This window comes from Hipposideros armiger, unplaced genomic scaffold (genome assembly GCF_001890085.2).
Source record: "Hipposideros armiger isolate ML-2016 unplaced genomic scaffold, ASM189008v1 scaffold_1183, whole genome shotgun sequence".
NCBI classification, from domain to species: Eukaryota; Metazoa; Chordata; class Mammalia; order Chiroptera; family Hipposideridae; genus Hipposideros; species Hipposideros armiger.
This window is the reverse complement of record NW_017732533.1, coordinates 39792-49822: the sequence shown is the minus strand read 5'-3', so window position 1 is coordinate 49822 and position 10031 is coordinate 39792. Positions and strand designations below refer to the sequence as shown.

Here is a 10031-nt window from a genome sequence, read left to right as displayed (position 1 = left end):
ATGGTGGTTGCCAGGGGGTGGGGGTATGAGGAAACGGGATGTTGCTGTTCATCGGGTATGATGTCTCAATTACACAAAATCAATAAGCTCTAGAGATCTACTGTACAAAGTTGGGCCTAAAGTTACCCCACTGTATTGTGCATTTAAACATTTGTTAAGAAAGTAGATTTCATGTTGTGTTCTTACCACAATTATAATCATCATCATCATCATCATCACCCAGGTCTTCAAAGTATATGCTCCAAAACCTTATACCAGTAATCACAATGTCTGAAATTTCACCCTCTTTGATTATCTTCTCAGCCTCAAAAAAAATTTTAATCTTTAAAAGTACTATCATAGAGCCTGGATATAGCTGAGGAGAATAGGTACATTTAGCAATGAACACATCTCTATGTTAAAAGGCCTATGATAACGAGAAAGCAAGTTCCATGATCAACAAAGTAATGTCTGAAATTTGGTAAACAGTTAACTGATAAGCAATCAGTTGTCCAAGTGGTCAGCTCAGACAAAGCTGAAAGTAAGAATCAAGGCTTTATTACCTATTATGACAGTACAAGCAGAGGAAAAAAGTGGTGCCAACTCCCCAGAATTTCACATTTTCCCCCATGGGATAGTAATAGCTGAAGGTCAGGTGGATGCAGCACAGAAGGCCCAACAAAAAGCTTCTGCCTCTTTATGGATCTATGGGCTGGGGGAAACGGAGATGGGGAAGGGATAGGAGTGACTGAACAAAGTGGGGGAAGTGCATCACCCAAGGCTCAGGATGAAGAGGTCTGTGAAGGAGGCACCTGGGAAGTGCCTCAGCCAAGTCTCCTGGTAAGGAGACCTCCCAATGGAGTCTCATGGACTAGGAATGCAAATATGCACATGAGCGTGGCTGGCCCAGAGGGACCTGAGTACTTGACTGCAGTTCTCTCCAAAAAAATTCAGTGCACTGGATATGCACTAAGTGTGGTGTGAAAGGGCAGTTTCCCCCAATGAGGCCTGCCTTGCAAAACCTTTTACAGATATTGACTATAGAAATACCTGAACTATCACACAGGATTTTGGCCCTAAGCCAGACTCCTCATGAACAGATATTGGTTGCTGAATGAATTTGGTAACTAGAGTTTTACTAATGTCCATAAAGAAAGAAGAAAAAAATAATAAGTAGGGAAATGTGGTTTCACCATGAACAAAACTTCTTCATACTTTTTCCCACAAATGATCCTGAGTGAATTTTATTAGACCCATTTTAGATGTTTTAATTAGCTGAAAGAAAATTAGGTCAGTGCAAAATAGAAGTAATATTATATAAGAGACTGTCAATCTATATTTTTAAATTTTCTTCCACATAACTGGAACAAATGAAGATGAATCATTTAAATCAATGTTGCCCTAATGGAAGAACTCCAACCAGAATAACGTGTCTTTAGAGACATAATTTATTTTTTTTAAAAAAAAGCTATTAGAAGAAGATGCAATTTTATCTGTCATTATTTGTGAGATTTTAATCATTATAATGTGTGCTTTCTTGGTAGATATGACTGATAAATACATGACGATTGCTTTAAAATAAAAGGAACACTTTTTTTGGCTTAATCATCTTCCATCATCTATTTTTAATAAACATGAGATGGTGACACAGATAAAATTTAAAAGAGAAAATAAGTAAAAACAATATTGAAATTCCTTGGCTTAAAGTGCCACAGTCAGATATCCAGCTGTCCCTAAAATAGTAACACATTATCATAATTTCATATACCCCAAAGCATTTGTTTGAGTTTTCAAATAATAATGAGTGTGTTAGTGAATTTATATTTTACAAATTTAATCACTCAAGCAAACTGTAGTGAAATATGAAATGTCACCCCAAAATAAGACTTGGTTCTAACTTTCATTATTAAAAAAATATATATTGATTTCCAAACAAGTAAAAATAGCAGAATAGTTGGAGGAATTAAACACTAAAAGCAGCAATTATATATCCATTTCTAGATGTGTATCTATTGGGTTGTCAGAAAAGTCATGATGCATATTTGCGACAGATGGCACTAGTTCATTTTTGGAAGTACTAGAGTTATTTGCATCTGTGTTATTGCTATGTCATTTGACAGCTGACAGTTCTAGCTTCATTCTAAAAAAAATTGAGTGATTTGGTTGAGTTTTGGAGATTTTACAACAAGTTGAAGATAGAAGACCAAACTGTACATTTTTGCCATATTTTACTGTTTTACTTCCATAAAGAGCAAAATGTGCATCAATCTTGTGCAAAGTTGCATAAAGTTTATGGTGACAATGCTATACAAGAACATCAGTGACAAGGATGGTTCACGAAATTCTGTGCTGGTGATTTTGATCTCAACGACGCCCCTTGGTCAGGGAGGCCCACTGAGGTTGATGATGACAAAAAAAAGACATCGATTGAGTCAAACCCATGTTACATGACACGAGAGATTGCAGAAACATTGAACATCCATCATTAAAGTGTTCACGACCACCTGAAGAAACTGGGATATGTAAGCAAGTTCGATATTTGGGTTCTGCATGAACTCAAAGAAGTTGATTTGACGACGCATATAAACATCTGCAATATGCTCATTAAACGTGAGTAAAATTATCCTTTTTTGAAGCGACTGATAACTGGTGATGAGAAGTGAATTGTTTACAAAGATGTGGTGTGCAAACAGTATTGGTTCCGATTTGATAATTTGTCTCAAACGACACGGAAAGCAGACATTCATCAGAGGAAGGTTATGCTCTCTGTGTGGTGGGATTTTAAAGATGTGTTTTTTGAGCTCCTACCAAGGAACCAAACAATCAATTCAAATGTGTACTGTTGGCAATTGGACAGTTTGAATGAGTCCATCTTCCAGAAACGTCCAGAGCTTGTTAATTGTAAAGAAGTTGTGTTCCATTGCGATAATGCGAGAACACACACAAGTTTTGATCACCGTCAAAAATTATTGGAGCTTGGATGGGATGTGTTGCCATGCCCACCATACTCTCCTGACCTTGCGACGTCAGACTTCCACTTGTTACACTCTCTTCAAAACTCCTTGCTATAACGTTCAATTCAGATGAGGCTGTTAATCAGCACCTTGTTCAGTTTTTCGCAAATAAAGACAGGCCCTTCTATGAACAAGGAATTATGAAGCTCACTGAAAAATGGCAAAAGATTATCAAACAAAACAGGCAATATATCATTGATTGATCTTTGTTCTTTATATAAATAAATGACCTTTGAAAAACATAGACAAACTACGTCATGACTTTTCCAACAACCCAATACATTTATAAAATTGGGAGCTAGATTAAATAATTTCAAAAATTTCAAATTTTTTTATGAATAGGGATTTTTACCTCATTTTTATCTTTGGTCCTTTCCCCCCACCCTCTACTTTAAACATGTTTACATCAGTGGAAATTTAGAACTGTTGTCTTTCCATTTTGTTCTTTATCATTCTAGAACAGCAGTCTTATTCATATTGTTCCACCATAAATACCCCATTAATAAGTGGTCAGCATTTCAGTATTGTCTAGCTTACCTGGAATTCTGATGCAGTTCTTCTGGGTGCTTACTATGGTCTTATATAACAGTGTTAATCAGTACTTAGTATGTGTAAAGTATTGGCTGGATATATGATCCCCATCCTCAAAAGTTTAAAATTTCTCAGTTGAGACAGAAATGGAAATGATAATTTATAACATAAATGAATCGAATGAATGAGGAACTGTGACACACACACAGCACACCGTGTGACCATTACATTATCTATATAGAATAAAGAACACTTCAAGAAGAGAGTGGCGTTTCAGTATTAGTCTCTATTGAAGATGTGGTGGTCCACTGCCCAGGTTCCCCTCCCAAGAACTAGGCATGCATTCCTCCAGTTTCTGGGCATGTTCGCTGGTGGTGTTTCACAGATGAGTCCCTTCCCAGTAAATGCCCTAGGCCACAGGGAGCTGCCTTGTGAAAGTTTAGGCCCCCTTTCCCCAGGCAATTCAGTAGGGATGAAGGTCTTCAAAGTTCCACCCATTAGCAGCTTTGCCAGCTCAGAGTTCCTGTGGCATTGACTGGGGCCTCTGGTGCAATTCTACCACAGTTCCAATCATGCTCTGCTAGATCCTGCTTGTCACACTCCCTTGTAGGTATTGATGCCAGAGAGCATGCTCCAATAAATCACTAGCAAATCAATCTACATCTTAGGGTCTGTTTCCTGGGAAACCCCACATATGACCACTAGTGCCAGGACTGACTGGTCAAAAAAAACAGGTGCTAAAATGGATTCTGGAACTGGATTCCTTCCCTGCTGGTTGGCAGTGAGAATCCATTTCTGGTGGCAAATGAAGTACTATGCGTGATGTGGAGGTGTAACTATTAAAACTTTCACCAATACTAGACTGAATTGTGGTATAAGATTGAGGAAATGTACAGGTGAGTACAATCTGAGGCCATTTGAGAATCTGGAAAAGTGGTAGATGCAAGAATGATAGAATTGGATGTCTATTCGGCGTAATAGAGAACTTGGAGAATGACAATGAGTGGCTGAAGGTGATTAATCACCTGTTTCAGTCCAAGAGTGAAAACAAAGGTGGAACTGGTGGGATGCAAAGAAACTTTCATCTCCTTAAACTAAAGGGTAAAGTGGGGATCATTCCCAGAACTTAATTACAAGGATAGTAGAGTCCCAGAGAATTGTCAAAACTGTAAAGTCCTCTATGCCAAGATCAAGGCCTTTTGGGAAAGAAGTGATACACTGTGACTTGCAATAGGACTGCCTGCACCTACACACGAAAAAGTCTTTAATCCCCAAATTCCTTTAATCTCCTGGGTTTGCAGAAGTGGCCTTCTCCTCCCTGTTAAAGAGTAGCACTACCTTCTTGCTTGAAAGCAATGCAAAGACTATTGCCTTTCAAGATCCCATTTGAGATTTACCCCTACCCCTCTCTCTGATCATATGCTCAAACATTAAAATTAACTCACAGTGTAACCCAGCCAGGAATAGTGCTGGGAAAAAAGGCATTACAGTGCAAAGGAACTGCAGGAACTAGTGTACCTGCAGCACGGGGGAAGTAGGTGTCCTCCTGAGAGTGAGCCCATCCCAGGGCTCAAAGCATAACATTACATAAAAGACAGTTTATGGATGTGGAAACCACTTCTTAGAAATATAAACTAATCAATGTTTGCAATAGTATATTTTTAAAAAGATTTACCTTTTCGAGCTTAAAAATATTACAGATTTTGAAAATCAAGATGAAAGGAGTGATTTTTATAATATAGGCAAAAATAAATTTCTAAAACTACATAAAGAAATAAAATGGCTCAAGAAGTGGTAGCCAATCTGAATAGGCCGCTGTCATTCTTGACAATATGCTGTGTGGTACTTAATCAAAGTTTGTATTTTTGGTTTAGTTTCTGGTTTTATTTTTTGCTTATTTTTTATTCTTGCTTTGGGATTTTTTTTTTTGCATTTTAAATCAATCTTCTGTGTTTATTATGTCATACAAAGGAAATTGACTTTTTTTAAAATATGAAAATGATGTTTTCTAAACCCTGGAAATTTATTTAATTTTTCTTTTACAACAAAAGCTGAGACAAAAGGTTATGGCTTCTCTCTTCCTCTCTTTTCAATATTTTAAAAGTAAAATGCAGTACCTTCTCTTTTGCAGTTGTAAGCCAGCCACATCAGTCATCATGCATACCCTGTATTTTCAACCTAATTTTAGAAGAATTAATTACAATGATTAAATGGGAAAATTGTCCTTTTTTCCTGAAGTAATATAAATCAGGTTTGCTCTATTTGTAGCCTTGTCCCCACTCAATGATGTATTGCTCCTCATCATTTATCTTAGATTTATTAAATTTGTGCCTTTAATTATTATCTTTTCCAACCACTAAGTAGATTATTTCAACATTTTTATTTCTGAACTTAAGTTTACCATTATACTACATTCTTAGGTGGAAGAGGAATAATAAATCTAACTTAAAGCAATTTAATAATGCAATCATTTTTATTGCACCTGTGTCCAGGCCCAGAAATGTTGCATATTAAAAAAAAAATCCAATGAAAAATTTTAGCTGATCCACCATTCTTGGGGGAGGGGGGGCTAGAAAAATATTTTTCATCTGAACCTAGTAGCTTATCATTTGAAATCTGTTTTTTATCTTAATTATTTTTCTTATGTTCTATGATCTCTCTTCCACATATGTACTTTTCCCATCTACACTTAATTCTGATCACATAATTTTAAATATAATCAATCGTTGCACAGTGGGGTTTCAATGAAATATTCTATATAAAGCAAAGATCTATCAATAATGTACAAATTTAATTTGTCACAAATATTTGTAGGATAATTTAAAGTGTCTGTAGGATAGTTGAGTATAGTATTATGTAGTGGAGTAGGCACACAGTAACTAATTTATATTTTAAAATTTTTATTGGTAAAATTTTTTTAAAAATAAAAGTATATAATTAAAAGTGATTATCCATCTCACCCTGAAACTTCCAAATTGTTTAGCCTCCCCAGAAGCATCATTATTAAATTTATTTTGTTGTTTTCAATATATTTTCTATGCATATATAATTTTCAATATTTAGTTTTCATTTCATTTTTTTGAGCATTATCAAACCTGTTTTCTAAGTAACTGATTCTTTTGGTAACATCAATTCTCTTTTATACGGCGACTATTTTTTAATTTTCTAAATAACTTTTCCTTTCATTCCTGAGCTATACCAGCTTTATCCTTCTGTTGTCTCATTATGTCTTCTTTGAAGCTAATTAACTATTATTCAAGCTTCTTTTCATTAGATAGGCCATGTTGCCTATAATTGATGTTTTTAATAATATATGTATCTACTTTTATTAGTCACCCGTTAATTCCATAATATGCCAATTGCGAGCTAGTTTCCAGCAGGTGCATTCCCTTGATCACAGCTACATGAGGATGTGATTAATTGGAAAACAGGGAGACCAGAGACAGGACCGGAGGTGACATCATGCAGCCTACGCCATCGCAATACAATTGTCAAGTTCAGTGGCAGTTTGATAAAGCCAGTTCGCTTCTGTTCCTTTTACCAGGGATTCTCACTTTGTGGAAATTGGAACAACAAGAGATGGGGTTCTATTTCCTGGTTTGAATTCTCAGTGGCTATTTGCAGAATCTCACTGGCAATTGGCTACTGTAGCACCAACCCAACCTTCTCTGTCCCATGCTGGGGCACTTCCAGTTATAGATGTAATATGGCAGGTTGCCGTCCCATATGCCAAGCATGAGCTTCTCCAGGGAGGTTTTGTTCTCCATGAGATCCAGTGCACCGAACACGTCAAACCCTTTCATTTTGGCGAGAACAAGGGTGTCGCTCATGAGGTCTAGAAGAGGCGCCTGGGTGTGAATATTGTAGAAAGAATAAGCAGCCTTTAGACTCTTGTGGGCTGGATGGTTCATGATGGTGGAAAGAAGCCTATAAAAGCTCAGGAGGCCTGCCACCTCGTCGATTGCATTCTCCATCACAAAAATGTCGATGATATTCTTCTCCTGGTGGTAAAACCAGTGCTCCGCCTCCTCCTGGCTTATGCTGGTGTGAGGTGAAACTGCTTCAGGTACCACCTGCTGAGGACCTAGTGCACTTAGTGAAATGTCCTTTATTTACATTGGTTGCGATCCAGCTGCCTTGGAGACTCGGGCAGTCAGTAGAGCTTCATGGTGCACTGCATGGTCATATTTCTGCTCAGGTGGGAGAACTTCAATCATTTTCCATGGGCTTAGAAACCGACGCCAGTATCAGCAGGTGCGAACAGGCTTTGGTAATACCACCCAGGCGATGTAAACAGCTTGAAAATGCCCTCCAGGTGAACCTGCCGGGTTATCGCAGATCAGAACTAGAGCCATCCTCTTGGAGTGCAGCTTCTTGTGGACGCACAGGAAGTTGGTCTCCACCATATTCTTCTCTGTGTCACAGGTGTGGATGTTTGCTGGGATGGCGCTGATAAACCCAACCAGTTTCGGACTTGATACCACTCCCGAACCCCACAATGCCATTAGGGGAGCCAGCCAGATGGCTGGAAAGCCCATGAAAGAAATTCTGGGGAATAATCAAATTGGAACATGTGACCATCTTCCACATAATTCTCATTCAGGAAGGTGTATAATTCTTTCAGCACACCAGGTCTTCCAGGTCCAAGGCATCTCAGGTGACGCCCTGGGGTAGGGTGTAGGGCTCCTGTCAGATGTTATCTTTCTCAGGCTCCATGGGACCTTGGGTGTCCACCACTTCTCCCAGTTTGGGGAGAAGTTGCACGTCTCAAAACTGGTAGCTTCAATTGCTAGCTTCCTCCATTGTTTTGGCAGGTCCCTGACCCACTGAAACCAATCCAATGGCCTTGTGTATTTCCTGGATCCTCTCTGCTGGCAAAGAGTTCATCTTCACAAGCCCATCCTTAATCTGTCTCGCTGCCTTTCCCTCTCTTCTTTTTTTAGTTTCTTTTCTTCTTTTTGGCCCCAGTGTCATTGGCTGAACTCAAACCATCCCGGTTGAAGCTGTTTTCCTGGTTCTCATAATCTCTGCAGTGCTCATGGCCGGTTCCCTTCCCTTCCATCATCTGCATCCGGCCGCGGAGGTGCCGGTGATTTCATTGCTGTCTCACTCTCTCTCTTTTGCCATCTTGAGTTGCCACATATGATTTTAAAGAGAAATCGTTTCTCAGTACTTTCTTCTGTTTGGTATTCTTTGTGGTTTTTTAAATTTGTTTTTATATTAACTGTATTCCTTTCACTCATATTTTTTGTCATTTCTTTGCATATATGATACACCGTATCATTTTTAATTATGGCTTATATTAGAATGAGAGATATGATTTCTGGGCCAGCTCTCTTCTTAACAATAGTACTTGAGCCTGAGTCAGGGCATTGAGCTGGAAAAACATGCATATAGAATTTGGGTCAGTTACACAAACTCATTAACACTTTACTCTTGGGTCCATCTCTGCTCAGCAATAGCAGAAGATATTTTTGACTCATAACAGAACTTTATGTTTCACATGTCCTATGCTCAATTTTTATTTATTTAAAAAAATTTTTTTTGCTTTTCCTCTGTTGGGAGAGATTAGCAATTTTAGAAATATAGTCACTTAATATACTCCTGTGCCTGGCACACTGACAAGAGCCTCAGGTGAAGATAACGTGTCCGTGATGTTTTCATCCCATCCCATTTCCCTTGTCACTGTGAGATGTCACATAGGAACAGGGACTTCCTTTCAGCCTTTATGTGCCAATTGGCTATAGTTTCTTAAAGAAGGTAGCACTGGTTTGTCCCAACCCTTAGGGCATGCCACCTAATTTGGGAATATTCAGTGTCCTACTTGAGATCTGAAGTGGTTTAAATCCTTAGTATCTTCCTTCAGTTTGGCCCATATTTCATTATATTTGGCAGTGGTTCTTCCATAGTTTCATTAAAAATTAAAGCTTATTTTTCTCTTATTCACTTTTGTTCCACTGATTTCGGAGCAGAAAGTAGAGGTAGCAATGACTTTAAACAATAACTTTTAACCAGAAAACTTTAGACTGAGTTTATTAAAGAAAGTTTCCATCAATTGCCATTAAAAAGCAAACAATAGGTAAATTTTTGCATTTTTTATTTCCTTTAAAAATTTCTTTAGAATAACTTTTGTTGCACAGATAGCAAAAAATTCCCATTGGAGTGTTTCTAAGGTAACATAAGTTAATAAACATGTTAACTATTTTTTTAGACATGGACATTTGGGTTTATAATAATAGTTTTTTTTTCTATAATGGAAATAATGGTGGACAGTTAGACTCAATTATTTTTAAACTAAAAAGGGGAACAAGAAAGCAAGACTACTTACTAACAGGGAAGAAAAATAGCAGAACAAGTTTTAGATAAGCTGCCCTTAGTAAATATACATATATACCACTTGCCAAAAAATTAGGGAAATGTATGTTATCTTAGAATAAATACAATAAGATTTGGCTTTAACTCCTTAGTTTGTTGAGTTTGTTTTGGTTTAGCTGACTTTAAGGAGTC

The 10031-nt window shown here is 37.6% G+C and overlaps 1 pseudogene; it reads right to left on the bottom strand.

The window, feature by feature from the left end:
- Positions 1 to 7166: 7166 nt before the first annotated feature.
- Positions 7167 to 8632, bottom strand: LOC109376735 (glycylpeptide N-tetradecanoyltransferase 1 pseudogene; annotated as a pseudogene).
- Positions 8633 to 10031: the final 1399 nt, after the last annotated feature.